The sequence below is a fragment of the Lampris incognitus genome, chromosome 4, assembly GCF_029633865.1.
Source record: "Lampris incognitus isolate fLamInc1 chromosome 4, fLamInc1.hap2, whole genome shotgun sequence".
In the NCBI taxonomy this organism is placed as follows: domain Eukaryota; kingdom Metazoa; phylum Chordata; class Actinopteri; order Lampriformes; family Lampridae; genus Lampris; species Lampris incognitus.
This window is the reverse complement of record NC_079214.1, coordinates 59,844,581-59,860,056: the sequence shown is the minus strand read 5'-3', so window position 1 is coordinate 59,860,056 and position 15,476 is coordinate 59,844,581. Positions and strand designations below refer to the sequence as shown.

Sequence of the window (15,476 nt, the reverse complement as noted above, 5' to 3'; positions counted from 1 at the left end):
CATTCTATATATACACAGACATCTCCATACATTATAACCACTCCAGGTACTGGGGGCTTGGAGTCCCAACAGGCACTGGGAGACACCTTGGACAGGTCACCAGTCCATCATAAAGCTCACATTCATAGTCACTTAAACACCTTTGGATAATTAACAGATTCCAGTTCACCTAACATTCATGTCTTTGGACTATGGGAGGAAATCAAAAGTGCTTGGAGGAAACCCGCTCAAACACAGGGAGAACATGCAAGCTTCACACATACTGACTGGAATCAAACCCAGGACCCTCTTGCTGTGAGCTGGGAATGGCAACCACTAAGCCATAAACACACACACATTCAAAGAGGCATTTTGATTGTACTGTACATAGCAAATATAACTATCAAAATATCACTTGGCGTTTTTATGAATTGTGTTAAAGATTGTGGCGTTATTCTGTCATATCCTACATCATTTTATATGTTGTTTTAGCATAAACCATGTCGTCATCGTCACCATCATCATCAGTTCTGTAACCTATGGAGGTCGTAGGAGCACAGCTGACGCCTCAACAAGTCTCTTCCACACCGTTTATGGTGACTGAGTCTAGTTGAGTCATCATTGTGTTTCAGTAGGGGGAGTACCTGGTGGCCCTCATCTCCTCTCTAGGTATGGATGGCCGTTGGTTCACAGAGGAACTCATCCGCCCTTCCGACGGGTTTTGTTTTTAGTCCTGCTGGGTGTCCTCACACCCTCCTCACAACAACCCAAGGGTTGAAGTGCGGGTGCCGGTTTAGTCGCCGACGGTTGCAGTTTAACGTCGTACCCAGGACCATGTATTCAAAGCAAATTTCGACATGAAGCAGGAAAGCTTTAATTGAATTATAGAATTTTGCTACAGGTTGAAAGACAGAGCTATCACCAAGCGAAACGGTCATAACCATCAACATACTGTATTTTTGACAGTGGGTCACTTATCAGTGTGTTTGCTTGCCTATTGTTTGTGCCCACAGAGACAACCTGCCCTGCAAATAAGAGAACAATCACCCGCGTCCAGTCTTGGCAGTGTACTTACTGGTTTGATAGTGTAGGTTTACTTTTAATAATCTTTATTTGAGGTGAAGTTGGCTAAGCATACATGCCCACTTCAGCGGCACCCTGATTTGAATTGGTACAGATGCACGTGCATTACTGGAAGCCCGCTGAGTCCACAATCTGCCGAGCGGCTGGGAGACATGTGCCTCCATTTTACCAAAGCAGCATTTTTTTCCTCAATGGTCATAACTTCTTATATTCTATGCTATGTGATTTAGGCTTTCAGATGCCTGGGAAAAAAGATTTAACCCAATTTAGCTTCACAAATCTTCTAATACTACTATACCCATCAATATCTTTGTAAAACTAACTGTCAAAGTTCAAGTGCCTTTGAAAAAGTATAAGCCCCAAACTTTTTTTTTTTTGATAAATGTCACAACTTGGAATTGTGATCAATCTGATTGTGATTTTTATTTATTTTTTATTTTTTTGGAGTGAGACACACACTTTTTCACAATGTAGCTGCAAAAGAAAGAAAATTATAAACCATCGAAAAATGAATTAAAAAAAACTGAAACGACAACAAGTATTCATCCCCATTGTTCAGTACTTGGCTGAAACACCTTTCAATGCTATTGCAGCCACAAGTCCCCCCCCCGTACACACACACACACAATTTCTCATATGGGTGCCAACACAGCCGCATAAAAATTACATTATATGCACTACTGCAGGGATAGGCAACATGGTCCAGAAAGGTCCGGTGTGGGTGCAGGTCTTTGTTCCAACCAAGCAGTTACACACCTGATTCTATAGATCAACAAAGGACCTTGACTTGTAGACTCAGGTGTGTAACTCCTTGGGTGGAACAAAGACCTGCACCCACACCAGACCTTTCCGGACCATGTTGTCTATCCCTGCACTACTGGATCAACCCCAACAAGACAGCTGATCTTCAACAGCCACAACGCACGCCACTGGTTGTTCCTTATCCGATGCAAGGGTCTAAGGACAGGATGTTGTGTTGCCGTAAAGCCCCCTGGGGCAAATTTGTAATTTGTGGTATCGGGCTACTAAAACCGACTCGACACTGTGCACTATAGCAGCTACTGCAGTATCACCATCAGATCTTCCTTTATGTCACTCAGCAACCAGATTGCGCACACACACACCCACACACACCACATGGCACAAAAACAACAACTAGAAGAGTGCACTCAGTAGAGTGCAGACCTCCGCCAGGCGTAGCTCTCCTTCTCTAGTGCTCGGACTTGGTGACCCACCCCTTGTTTCGCCTACCGGGAAAGGGGAAACTACAGACTCACTGCCTGCGTATCTCTAGGGTCGGGTATTGTTTGGATTTTAACGATTCGGATTCTGCTTATCGATTCCGGTTCTTAACGATTTTCAATTACAATTCTTTGAGGGGTGAAGTCAAAACGGGTCACATGCTTCCATCCATCCATCGTCCATACCGCTTATCTTGCTCTCAGGCTCACGGGAATGCTGGAGCCTATCCCAGCAGTCATTGGGCGGCAGGTGGGGAGACACCCTGGACAGACCACCAGGCCATCACAGGACCCACACACACACACACATTCACACCTAGGGACAATTTAGCGTGGCTGATTCACCTGACCTACATGTCGTTGGACTGTGGGAGGAAACCGGAGCACCCGGAGGAAACCCACACGGACATGGGGAGAACATGCAAACTCCACACACAGGACGACCCGGGACGACCCCCAAGGTTGGACATTCTTGCTGCGAGGTGACCGCGCTAACCACTGTGCCCAAAGGATATTCATATTTTAAAAAAAAAGTATTTACTATTCATTAATTGTTGAAAGGTTTTGGACTTTCTTCTTTCTTCTTTGACATGATGTACAACGTTTTTGTTTTAGATCAGCTGGAAAACAGCTGAAAACATTTTTGCGGGCTGAATACTTTTTCAAGGCACTGATCCTCACCAGCTACCAACAAGGAGTTAACATGCATTTGCTTCTCCTGGATCACCACCTTGCCGTGGTGGAGAAGCTTGCGTGTACCAATGATCCCAAGAGCAATGCCGTCTGGAGCTTGGCTCCTGGTAGGGCCTCCCAAGGCAGATAGGTCAAGGGGGAGGTTCCAAATGAAGTGCAATCCAACAAAGACCTCAACAGCGGAACTGGCAGACGATGTCTCCAGGTCACAACGGCAGTGAAGGCGGAAACAGAGGGTGGTCCCCAATCGTCTTAGTTCTCCATGCCATTGGACTCTGGCCACCCCCTGCCAAGGGCTGTGTGGTGGCTGCAGGCGCATCAGCCACTCCATATAAAAAGCTGGCACGCGCAGGCGTCCTACCATTATGTGGCTCCAGGATCGGCCTCTACACCCACCTGAGGACCCAGAGGGAGGAGTCATACTTGACCCTGAGTGACTGCCAGTGATGAACTCACATTTAACATACGTCACCTAGAGCTGAAGCATATCTAATTTCTAGAGAAAAACCAAGTCTATGGCCATGTTCAGCTGCAGTAGAAAGACTGGGAAGCCCCTGGCTGGGAGCCAGATCCAGCCAGAAGTAACTAGGACTAGACATGAGCACAGAAGAGGACAGGTCACAGACTTCTCTGGAATAGCCTCTACATGTGGTATGGTTCAGTATTTCCTGGTAATACGCCCATTTCCCGCCGCGGCCATCTTGGGAATTTAGCCACGCCCCCTTCTTACTCAATTGGAAATCAATGCAGCCGGGGCCAGCAGCAGCAAACATGGTTTGGACTACCAACCTCGAGCACCTACCGTCATTTACCACAATATGAAAACTAAGCTGGATCTTTTCTTTTCCGAGTACTTTCTGCCTCTCCTGTGCCAGTGAGGAGAGACGCACACACGGGGCTGTATTCAAAGAAGCTCTTTAATCACAATAAAATAAAAAATAAGATGCATTTCATTTTTATACTGTACATTCAATATTGATACATTAGATTGTCCCATCCACAATATTTTCATTCTTTGTCCTTTAACTTTAACAAAACTGTTGGTTCATTTAAAACTAAAATATGTTCGGTCAATTGTCATTCTGTTGTAGCAATAAACTGGAACTGGCTACCAACTCAAATCATCAGTTGTTTACTAAACTAAGATAGTGATTGCTCATCTCAAGGTGTGAGCTAAAAAAATGGGACTGCACTGAAATGAAGTTAAATATGTTTCAATCTATCTAAGGTTTGTGTGCACTATTTTCTTGTGAGCTGAATTTAACAAAGGTTTAAAACAGTGGTCCCTGAAAATGTGTTAGGAGAGCACACACAGTCCACAGTTGGTTGACTGTTCCACTTAGTGAAAGGGGTATGACTCCATCAAAAATGTGGTACTCCTTTATGCGTCTTATTGACCGTTCGACGTGTATTCTCAAGCCAGCAATAGTCTGTGTGTCTGTGAGCTCATCACAGCTAAACTGTCCACTTGGGCCTAAAAATACAGGGATGACAAGTTTTACATCTATTTCATCGAGCAGGTCTTTGATAAGGAAGCCCTTATCGGCCATGACCTCATCACCTGACTCTAAGAGGTCCAGAACACCTGACCTCTTAGTTATCTCCTTATCAGAAGTACATCCTGTGTATAGATTACTTACCAGGCTAACTGACCCTGAGGGAGTGATCCCAATTAGGGATTTCAGTGTAGTGTTACTTTTATAATGGGAGTATGTCATGGTGTTCAAAACCTTCGAACTAGCTGTCTCGATGCGGATCTCTGTGCAGTCTAGCATCACTCTTGTGTTTGGGTAGAATTCCCTGAATACTGGTGGCATTAGCTCATCTACTGCTGCTCTACTAGGCCATATTGGGAGGGTCCCTAACATGAAGAGCAAATAGTTGGCCCACGTCGTACAGTTCCTGCTGACTGTGGCCGGCGACACATTGAATCGTACAGATAAATCCAGAGCAAAAAAGCCCTGCCTCACACAGCACAAGAATAGGAAAAACTGATCAATCAGCGATAAATGCTCTGCATGGAAGCCAGACACAGAAATGTGTTCTAGGTTATGGCTGTTCCTTTGCATTTGAGTCCATCGCACCATGGACTCTGCAGTAGGCTGTAAAGCTAGGAAGAGTGCTTTGAGGGTGTGGTAATCCTTAAAACCAGTGTAAAACCTGATCAGATTGGGCGCACACTGGAAGCGTTCTAGACCAAAACGCTCACTTTTCAGCTTTTTATTTTCGTCCTCCAGGAAAGCGATGCGTTTCTTTACTGCGTCAAGCTGGTCTTCCACAGAAAGGGGCTTCACGTCGTAGTCATGATCAGGTGGAGTCGCCCAAACCTCACTGGACACATGAGGATATGTCATACATGTGGGAAGCAATATAAATCCACACATTTTCCTGTTATCAAGCTGATGTGTCAGAACAGAGCTATCCACTATTGAAAGATTAGTGAATATATATATATATATATATATATATATACAGATTTATCTCTTTCCCTTCTTTGATAGGAGTTGCAGGATGGTACACAGCAGTACAACATGTTGCTTCCAGCAGCGTTTTCAATGAAGTAAGATCGGGGCGTGGCTAAATTCCCACCGCTTGGTTTTTTTTTAATCCAAAATGGCCGCGGCGTGAAATGGGCGTATACAGTCACTGGAGACTCCGAATACGACGCGAAATTTACGGGGGGGGGGGGGGTCCGCGGTGGTGTAGCGGTCTAAGCATCGGCTTTGTGTCAATGCAGTTGCCCACTGGGGACCGGGGTTCGCGCCCCGGTCTCGTCAGATCCGACTATGGCCGGACTCGATGAAGCAGCAGTCATTGGCAACGCTGTCCTCGGGAGGGGGGGCGGAGTCGGCTTGTGTTCGTCACGTGAACGCGTCTCCGTGTGTATGGGGAAAAAGCAGCGGTTCGGCCTGGAGTCGCCTTGTCACGGAAGTGGGGAGGCGGTCTCCTTCGAGACTGCCGGCCGGAGAGATGCAGTACGAGGGTGGGAGAGATGCAGTACGAGGGTGGGTGTTGGAACTAAACTAGGGATCGATTGGCCACTAAATTGGGAGAAAAGGGGAAAAATCAGAAATAAATTCATAACAAAAAAAATAATAATGTAAACTACTAATAAGACACGTTAGCCCCTAGCTAACGGGTCTGACCCTTTAGCCGAGCGGTTAGTGATGTCGCCTTGTGGTGCAGTACACCCCGTATCGAATCCCGCACCGGGCAGGAAAATAACCGGTTACAATAACAAAAATACGAGCGGCGCGAATACATGAAAAGCCAATGGTAGGAGGCGAGTGGGCGGAGTTAATCTCGGCGACACTCCAAGCGTTGCGTAATGGGCAAAATGAGCGTTCGCTTCGATTTGAAAAAAAAAAGTGTTCAACTCGCGCAAACGTTTAGCCTGGTGAAAGCCAATCACCGTCAAGTAGGGCTACAAACCACGCCTCCTTTACAGAACTCTCTCGAGTCAAGATTGAAGACGACGAGCTGATCACATCTCGGGTTGATCCTATGTACCCAAACTGACCGCCAACGCCGGATCCGGTGGGACTTCCAAGAACAGCCACGGCACCGCCTGCCTCTGCCGCTGATCCATGATCACAAGATAAGATTGCAAGATAACTTATGATGAACTTATGACTTACTTTTTATAGCAATGATGTTTTTTCCCTTACCCAGAATCCTTTTATTGGCCAAGTATATTTGCACGTGGAAGGAAGTTAGCCTAGTGGTTGCTTTTGCACTCGTTAAAGCCATAGTAAAAAATAACAAAATACAATACAAGGCAACAAAAACAGTAGATAGAAAAAGAGAAACAGTAAACAACCTCAAACAAAGAGACAATAAAAGAAAGGTGAGATCAGAAACAAATACGAAATATAGTGCTGCGCTAAGTAATTCAGTGTAGTAACTGTACTGTTGAATACTGCACTGTGCTGGATATAATACATAAGCGGATAGCAGCTGGGCACGGTGAAGAAGCTGGTAATGATTTGGGAGTGGGAGCAACGCTCTGGGATTCGAACCCAGGATCTCCTGATTACTAGACAGGCGTTTTAACCAACTCCCCCCCCTCTTATTTTATAGAAAAAAAACCCAATCAAAATACAACATACATATATTAAACCAATAGGGAAATAAACTATTTCACAAATCCATCGAACTCTATTGAATCAAAGAGGATAAGAATTAAGAATTAAAACACAGATAGACAAGACAGAACATAGTGAGGTAACCTATAGGCTTTGGCATGGCCTCCAGTCTACAACCCCCCCCCCCCACCACCACCACCACCACTACCAAATCAAAGAAACCGAACAGAAAATACACATATATTCCTTTAAGTGAACAATGGGCTGGGTTGAGGAAAGAGTCCTCTGTGAAGTGGCGTGAACAAATAAACGTGTTGTTGGCCTGAAAAAATAAACCTATCCAATGTTGTCTGGTGCTTTCTCCTTTAGGAGAAGCAAACAAATCGAAAATCCAGCATCTGTCTGTGCTCAGTTCAGGAAGCGGTCCTCGGTAAAACGAAGGGGACAAAATAAAAGGGTGGCGTTGTACTGCCGAGGAATCGTGGTGGAAAGGATTTTTAACCACCGATTCTTCATTCTGCCTTCCTCTGGAAATCAATACAAAGGTACTTTGGCCTTCGCGCCGAAGAAAAGAGCGTCTTCTCGACATTGTGATACACACTAACCAAACTCTTCCCGTCCCCCACTCTAACTTTGTCTGAGTCCTCCTAACGCCGCCATACCTAACTTTGTTTGAGGGTGGGCCAAACTAGCCGCTAGGCGGGCATTATGAAAATGTGTAACATAGTGACGGAGAAAATGCTGGGCTACAAACAAGCTGTTTCAGGCAGTTTTTTCTGTCAGAGAGAATAACTCCCTTTGGCATGAACTTTGGGCTTTGTAACTCTGCTGACGTTTCACATGCACCTCCCAGCTATTTAACACTCTGAAGGGGAAAACCCCAAAAGCATGATATGGGCTCTTTAAAAGAATTTGAATAGTCCTAAAAAATATTAAAGTTATAAAAGGAACAACCTCCTCTGGGTTGCAGTCAAACCAGGAAGTGTTGCATAATCTTGTCGCTGCCCAATCTGAGTCAACCGTAGATGTCAGTCGCACATGTGTGAGCGTGAACGGTTTACCCAGCTTTATTGTGTTATGAAAATCAAGACAGGGTTAGGGTCAGACCAAAATGGCTGCATAGCCTTTTCTTTTTGGAAAGTGCGAGTTCATATTAGACTTGGTCGCATTGGTGAGGGTCTGCCTAGGAGACCTGCACATCTAGACTGACAGGCAGAACGTTTTTATTAGGTAGATTTGTTTAACTTGAGCATTGCATATTAAAAACCTTCTTTGCCCCCCCCCCCATATTTCTTATTCAGTTGACTCATGCACTGCACAAAAGTCTTATAATTGCAGGAAAAACACTGGTTTTTCTGTCGGTGTGCGCTTGTACTTTTCCGCTGCTAATCTCACATACTACTGGGCCCGTCAGCCTAATAATTCTGATGCAAAGTTATGACTGTATGATCAAGGACCTCTCATGGTTGCGGTGGTTCAAAACCTTTGCAAACCCTGTTTTATACCACAGTTGAGTGCTAAGTCCTCAGTTGGTTTTTTTTACCCAAGTCCAAACACCGGAGAAGGGGAGATATGCCTGGCGGGGATCTGCACTCTACTGAGCGCACTCTTCCTAGTTACAGCTGGATCCACAACGTTGATAACCCCATCCCAATGCCGACATTGCACCAAGTGCTATTTCTTACCATGAGCTCACGATGAAAACGTGTGCATAATGTGGTGTTACACTGCTTGGGAAACTCAGTTTTCTTCTATTTTGATCAGATCCTGCACTGTCACACTGTAAATTCATTGGTTGCGCTTTGGGAAGTCAGGCAAACGTGGTCGAAGTTTAAGCTAGTAACTTTGAGCGTAGCTTTACAACACCTGGTTTGAGTGCCGCGTACCGCTGGAGGGTAGCGCTGTGGCGAAATACTCTTCCCACGGAGAAACACTGGCTAAACCGGCACCGAGGTATTATGGAGCTTATCATGTGTAAACACCTCTAAGTTGATGGGTAAGGGGATGGGGAGGAGGATAACTACAAGGTGAGAAAGGTGCTTGTCTAGGTTTTGTATCACTTCTCTATAAACGGTTATCACAGAACCACTTGAATCCATGAAGTGCATCCCAAGGTTTATTGCTTAAGGCATTGTGGTGGAGTGGGATGCAGTCATAGCTGTCCTGAGTCACTCCAGTTTCCTCAGAACAGGTTAAACCCTTGGCTGCAACCCGCCAGCCAGATGCCAAACAGACAGAGCTGCAGATCCGTGGCCATTCTCTCCCAAAATTAAAAAAGACTCTGAAGAAGTCTTGGTTTTTTAAATCATAGTTTTCAACGAAATGGGCTGTCAAGCCTGCCTGACTACTATCATCATCATCATCATCATCATCTGTGTCTCTATGCTCAAGAACCCCATATTGGAGCCCTGTTGATGGCAGCTCAGATCCGGGAAGTGCTTTGCCACAGACATAGAAGATGGTTTTATGATCCAGGACTGACACACTAGGACCGGGGGGAAAAAAATAAAATAAAATAACTGAACATTTCATTGAGTTGATATGGAAAGTGTTGAGAAAGTTGTGGCTGTTTAAAATTTGGGAAGTTTTTGAATTGCAGGAATCTTGGAGGAAGGGAGTCTTCGTCTGTAAGGAACCACACTGACTTCGCAGGCTCGCCTGTGTCGTTCTTGAGTGAGTCACCAAGTGTTGGACTTGTTTTGCCTCACATATTTATCTGTAGTTTTGAGAGCAAAACTGAATGCTGAAAGGAGCAATGTCCTGCAACATTTGGCATATCCTCTATAACCGAGCTGTTACACCGCTGACAGAATAATAGGACATATTTGTGCAGTTCCCTACTTGTCCTTGCAGTGAAGCGTGTCCACTTTGGTTGAACAAGTCCAGATTCAGAAGTCCATGGTCAGAGAAGCGAGGAGCTGTGGTTTCCCAAAACACATCCAGGAAACAAAAGTGCTAATAAATTTGTGCAATACCTTATTTTTTTTACGAAATATGATGAAGTGAAAGTGTTGCTAAAAGTAATACAGAAATTCACCCTCTGAAAATTAATGTTTTGGTCTTACAACACAGACGATGAGCCTTGGGGTAATCTACTAGATGGAAATGACTATGCTATATGAATACAATTAAAAGAAAAATGAAAGAAAAAAAGATCGATAATTTATCTTTAGTTGTGTACACGCACACACAGGTAATATTTAGATATGTATGTATATGTTAGCAGCTGGCACGGTGGTGCAGTGGTTAACATGGTCGCCTCACAGCAAGAAGGTCCTGGGTTCGAGCCCCGGGGTAGTCCAACCTTGGGGGTCGTCCCGGGTCGTCCTCTGTGTGGAGTTTCCATGTTCTCCCCGTGTCTGCGTGGGTTTCCTCCGGGGGCTCCGGTTTCCTCCCACAGTCCAAAGACATGTAGGTCAGGTGAATCGGCCATACTAAATTGTCCTTAGGTGTGAATGTGTGTGTGTGTGTTGGCCCTTTGATGGCCTGGCGGCCTGTCCAGGGTGCCTCCCCGCCTGCCGGCCTGTCCAGAGTGCCTCCCCGCCTGCCGCCCAACGACTGCTGGGATAGGCTCCAGCATTCCCGCGACCCTGAGAGCAGGATAAGCGGTTTGGATAATGGAGCGATGATATTTGAGTGTGGATGCCTCAGTGCAGATGCAAACAGTTTTTTCTAAAAACATGCATTACATGAGGATTTGACTTTACTAGCCATAACTTGAAAGTGTGCACCAGCTAAGGGTTAGTGATTCAGTATGTAAGTGGGTTGGCCCACTCATGTTCCTCTTCCTCGTCCACATACTTTCACCTAAAGACGTCATTCAAACTTTGAAATGAACAGCTGCTGTTGGAGTGGTGGGGTACCATTCATCCATTATCCAAACTGCTTATCCTGCTGTCAAGGTCGTGGGGATGCCGGAGCCTATCCCAGCAGTCATCGGGCGGCAGGCAGAGAGACACCCTGGACAGGCCGCCAGACCATCACAGGGGCAACACATTCACACCTAGGGACAATTTAGTATGGCCGATTCACCTGACCTACATGTCTTTGGACTGTGGGAGGAAACCGGAGCACCCGGAGGAAACCCACACAGACACGGGGAGCACATGCACACTCCTCTGTGCCGCCAGGGTACCATTCAGCTTTATATATATATACACTACCGTTCAAAAGTTTGGGATCACCCAAACAATTTTGTGTTTTCCATGAAAAGTCACACTTATTCACCACCATATGTTGTGAAATGAATAGAAAATGGAGTCAAGACATTGACAAGGTTAGAAATAATGATTTGTATTTGAAATAAGATTTTTTTTACATCAAACTTTGCTTTCGTCAAAGAATCCTCCATTTGCAGCAATTACAGCATTGCAGACCTTTGGCATTCTAGCTGTTAATTTGTTGAGGTAATCTGGAGAAATTGCACCCCACGCTTCCAGAAGCAGCTCCCACAAGTTGGATTGGTTGGATGGGCACTTCTTTGAGCAGATTGAGTTTCTGGAGCATCACATTTGTGGGGTCAATTAAACGCTCAAAATGGCCAGAAAAAGAGAACTTTCATCTGAAACTCGACAGTCTATTCTTGTTCTTAGAAATGAAGGCTATTCCATGCGAGAAATTGCTAAGAAATTGAAGATTTCCTACACCGGTGTGTACTACTCCCTTCAGAGGACAGCACAAACAGGCTCTAACCAGAGTAGAAAAAGAAGTGGGAGGCCGCGTTGCACAACTGAGCAAGAAGATAAGTACATTAGAGTCACTAGTTTGAGAAACAGACGCCTCACAGGTCCCCAACTGGCATCTTCATTAAATAGTACCTGTTAGAGCCTGTTTGTGCTGTCCTCTGAAGGGAGTAGTACACACCGGTGTAGGAAATCTTCAATTTCTTAGCAATTTCTCGCATGGAATAGCCTTCATTTCTAAGAACAAGAATAGACTGTCGAGTTTCAGATGAAAGTTCTCTTTTTCTGGCCATTTTGAGCGTTTAATTGACCCCACAAATGTGATGCTCCAGAAACTCAATCTGCTCAAAGAAGTGCCCATCCAACCAATCCAACTTGTGGGAGCTGCTTCTGGAAGCGTGGGGTGCAATTTCTCCAGATTACCTCAACAAATTAACAGCTAGAATGCCAAAGGTCTGCAATGCTGTAATTGCTGCAAATGGAGGATTCTTTGACGAAAGCAAAGTTTGATGTAAAAAAAATCTTATTTCAAATACAAATCATTATTTCTAACCTTGTCAATGTCTTGACTCTATTTTCTATTCATTTCACAACATATGGTGGTGAATAAGTGTGACTTTTCATGGAAAACACAAAATTGTTTGGGTGATCCCAAACTTTTGAACGGTAGTGTATATATATATATATATATATATATATATATATATATATATATATCTTTTGTAGTTTTTGAGACATTAACTTTTATTTCACATTTGCGTCCTGTAGGAATGGTAAAGTTCAGGTTTCTAGACAATCATCCACTGTAGGCCTCTCCATAAACTCAGTGACATGAAACTTTCAACATCCATCCATTATCCAAACCGCTTATCCTTATCCAGGGATGCTGGAGCCTATCCCAGCAGTCATTGGGCAGCAGGCGGGGAGACACCCTGGACAGGCCGCCAGGCCATCACAGGGCACGCACACACATGTACACCTAGAGACAATTTAGTATGGCCGATTCACCTGACCTACATGTCTTTGGACTGTGGGAGGAAACGGGAGCCCCCGGAGGAAACCCACACAGACATGGGGAGAACATGCAAACTTCACACAGAGGACAGTTTTGCTAATCTACTGCCAGCTAAGTTTAATAATTGCTATCTGCTAATTTGGTAATGAAAAGTAGATTTTTGTTTTACGATAGCAAGCTGCTCAATGTCTGATATCAGGACAAATGTAGCCAAGTCCTACAAGAGTGCTATTTAAATAGACCCAGTACCAGACATGGACTAGACCAGGGGTCGGCAGGCTATGGCACACGTGCCCATGGTGGCACATGAGGCTATTAAGACAGGCATGCGGAGGAATTCATTAGAAAATATTTTTTAATATACTTTTTTAATAAATATTTTTAACAAAAAATATGGCCTAATGGTGAACTAAAAAACAATTGGATTGAAAATAATACTGGAATAATTAATTAGTCGTCTCAAAATACACCACTGTTTTGGACAGCAAGAAAGCGCACAAAATCGACATGGTCTATCATCCTCCTCCTCCCCCCTCCCTCTGATCTGCCCACGAGCGCAACATTACAGTGGTAGTGAAAACAGCTAGCTAGCTTTCTTTTTTGCTTTAGGTCAACAACTGATGATGGCAGAAGCAAAAAAAACCAGGTCGTCTAATATTCACCTCTTTCAGCTGTCCGACAAACAAATTCGGGTTTATCAGGATCAGAATTATGTTTATTGGCCATGTAAGTCTGCACACACATGGAATTTGACTCCGGTTTTGTGGTTCTCTCAGTATACTTAACGTAGAATAACAACACAACAATCTTCAAGATATATACATAAGGATTGACATATACAGGCAAAATAAGAGGCAATAAAGTGCAATGGTGCAGAGAATATATCCGAGATGCTGAAATAGATGTTAGCGGGTTACTTACATACAGTGGTGGTTGAAAGTTTGTGAACCCTTTAGAATTTTCTATATTTCTGCACAAATATGACCTAAAACATCATCAGATTTTCACCCAAGTCTTAAAAGTAGATAAAGAGAACCCAATTAAACAAATGAGACAAAACTATTATACTTGGTCATTTATTTATTGAGGAAAATGATTCAATATTACATATTTGTGAGTGGCAAAAGTATGTGAACCTTTGCTTTCAGTATCTGGTACGACCCCCCCCCCCCCCGTACAGCAATAACTGCAACTAAACATTTCTGGTAAATGTTGATCAGTCCTGCGCATCGGCTTGGGAGGAATGTTAGCCCATTCCTCCGTACAGAACAGCTTCAACTCTGGGATGTTGGTGGGTTTCCTCACATGAACTGCTTGCTTCAGGTCCTTCCACAACATTTCGATTGGATTAAGGTCAGGACTTTGACTTGGCCATTCCAAAACATTAACTTTATTCTTCTTTAACCATTCTCTGGTAGAACAACTTGTGTGCTTAGGGTCGTTGTCTTGCTGCATGACCCACATTCTCTTGAGATTCAGTTCACAGACAGATGTCCTGACATTTTCCTTAAAAATTCACTGGTACAATTCAGAATTCATTGTTCCATCAATGATGGCAAGCCGTCCTGGCCCAATGCAGCAAAACAGGCCCAAACCATGATACTACCACCACCATCTTTCACAGATGTGATAAGGTTCTTATGCTGGAATGCAGTGTTTTCCTCTCTCCAAACATAACGCTTCTCATTTAAACCAAAAAGTTTTATTTTGGTCTCATCCGTCCACAAAACATTTTTCCAATAGCCTTCTGGCTTGTCCATGTGATCTTTAGCAAATTGCAGACGGCAGCAATGTTCTATTTGGAGAGCAGTGGCTTTCTCCTTGCAACCCTGCCGTGCACACCATTGTTGTTCAGTGTGATGGTGGACTCATGAATATTAACATTAGCCAATGTGAGAGAGGCCTTTAGCTGCTTATAAGTTACCATGGGTTCCTTTCTGACCTGGCCGACTATTACACGCCTTGCTCTTGGAGTAATCTTTGATGGCCGACCACTCCTGGGGAGGGTAACAACGGTCTTGAATTTCCTCCATTTGTACACAATCTGTCTGACTGTGGATTGGTGGAGTCCAAACTCTTTAGAGATGGTTTTGTAACCTTTTCTAGCCTGATGAGCATCAACAACTCTTTTTCTGAGGTCCTCAGAAATCTCCTTTGTTCTTGCCATGATACACTTCCAAAGACATGTGCTGTGAAAATCAGACTTCGATAGATCCCTGTTCTTTAAATAAAACAGGGCGCCCACTCACACCTGATTGTCATCCCATTGATTGAAAACACCTGACTCTAATTTCACCTTCAAGTTAACTGCTAATCCCAGAGGTTCACATATTTTTGCCACTCACAGATATGTAATATTGGATCATTTTCCTCAATAAATAAATGACCAAGTATAATATTTTTTGTCTCGTTTGTTTAACTGGGTTCTCTTTATCTACTTTTAGGACTTGTGAGAAAATCTGATGATGTTTTAGGTCATATTTATGCAGAAATATAGAAAATTCTAAAAGGTTCACAAACTTTCAAGCACCACTGTACATGCCTGAGGTAGATGGACATGACAGTGTGTACCAGTATATGTACAATGTACAGTATATACAACGTGGTTGGATTTATTTGGCAATGTTACGTGTTCATCTGAAAGACATCCCGCGTAGAAAAACTGTTTTTATATCTGGTTGTTCTGGTGTACAGTGCT

The 15,476-nt window shown here is 44.0% G+C and overlaps 1 protein-coding gene and 1 long non-coding RNA gene across 3 annotated transcripts in view; one reads left to right on the top strand and one right to left on the bottom strand.

Annotated features, from left to right (window-relative positions):
* Window positions 1–15,476, bottom strand: part of dusp22a (dual specificity phosphatase 22a) — a 33,501-nt gene that overhangs the window by 3,691 nt on the left and 14,334 nt on the right. The window lies entirely within an intron of this gene.
* The window catches only part of LOC130111124 (uncharacterized), a 31,112-nt gene that overhangs the window by 5,169 nt on the left and 10,467 nt on the right, over window positions 1–15,476 (top strand). The gene's annotated exons all lie outside the window — the stretch shown is intronic.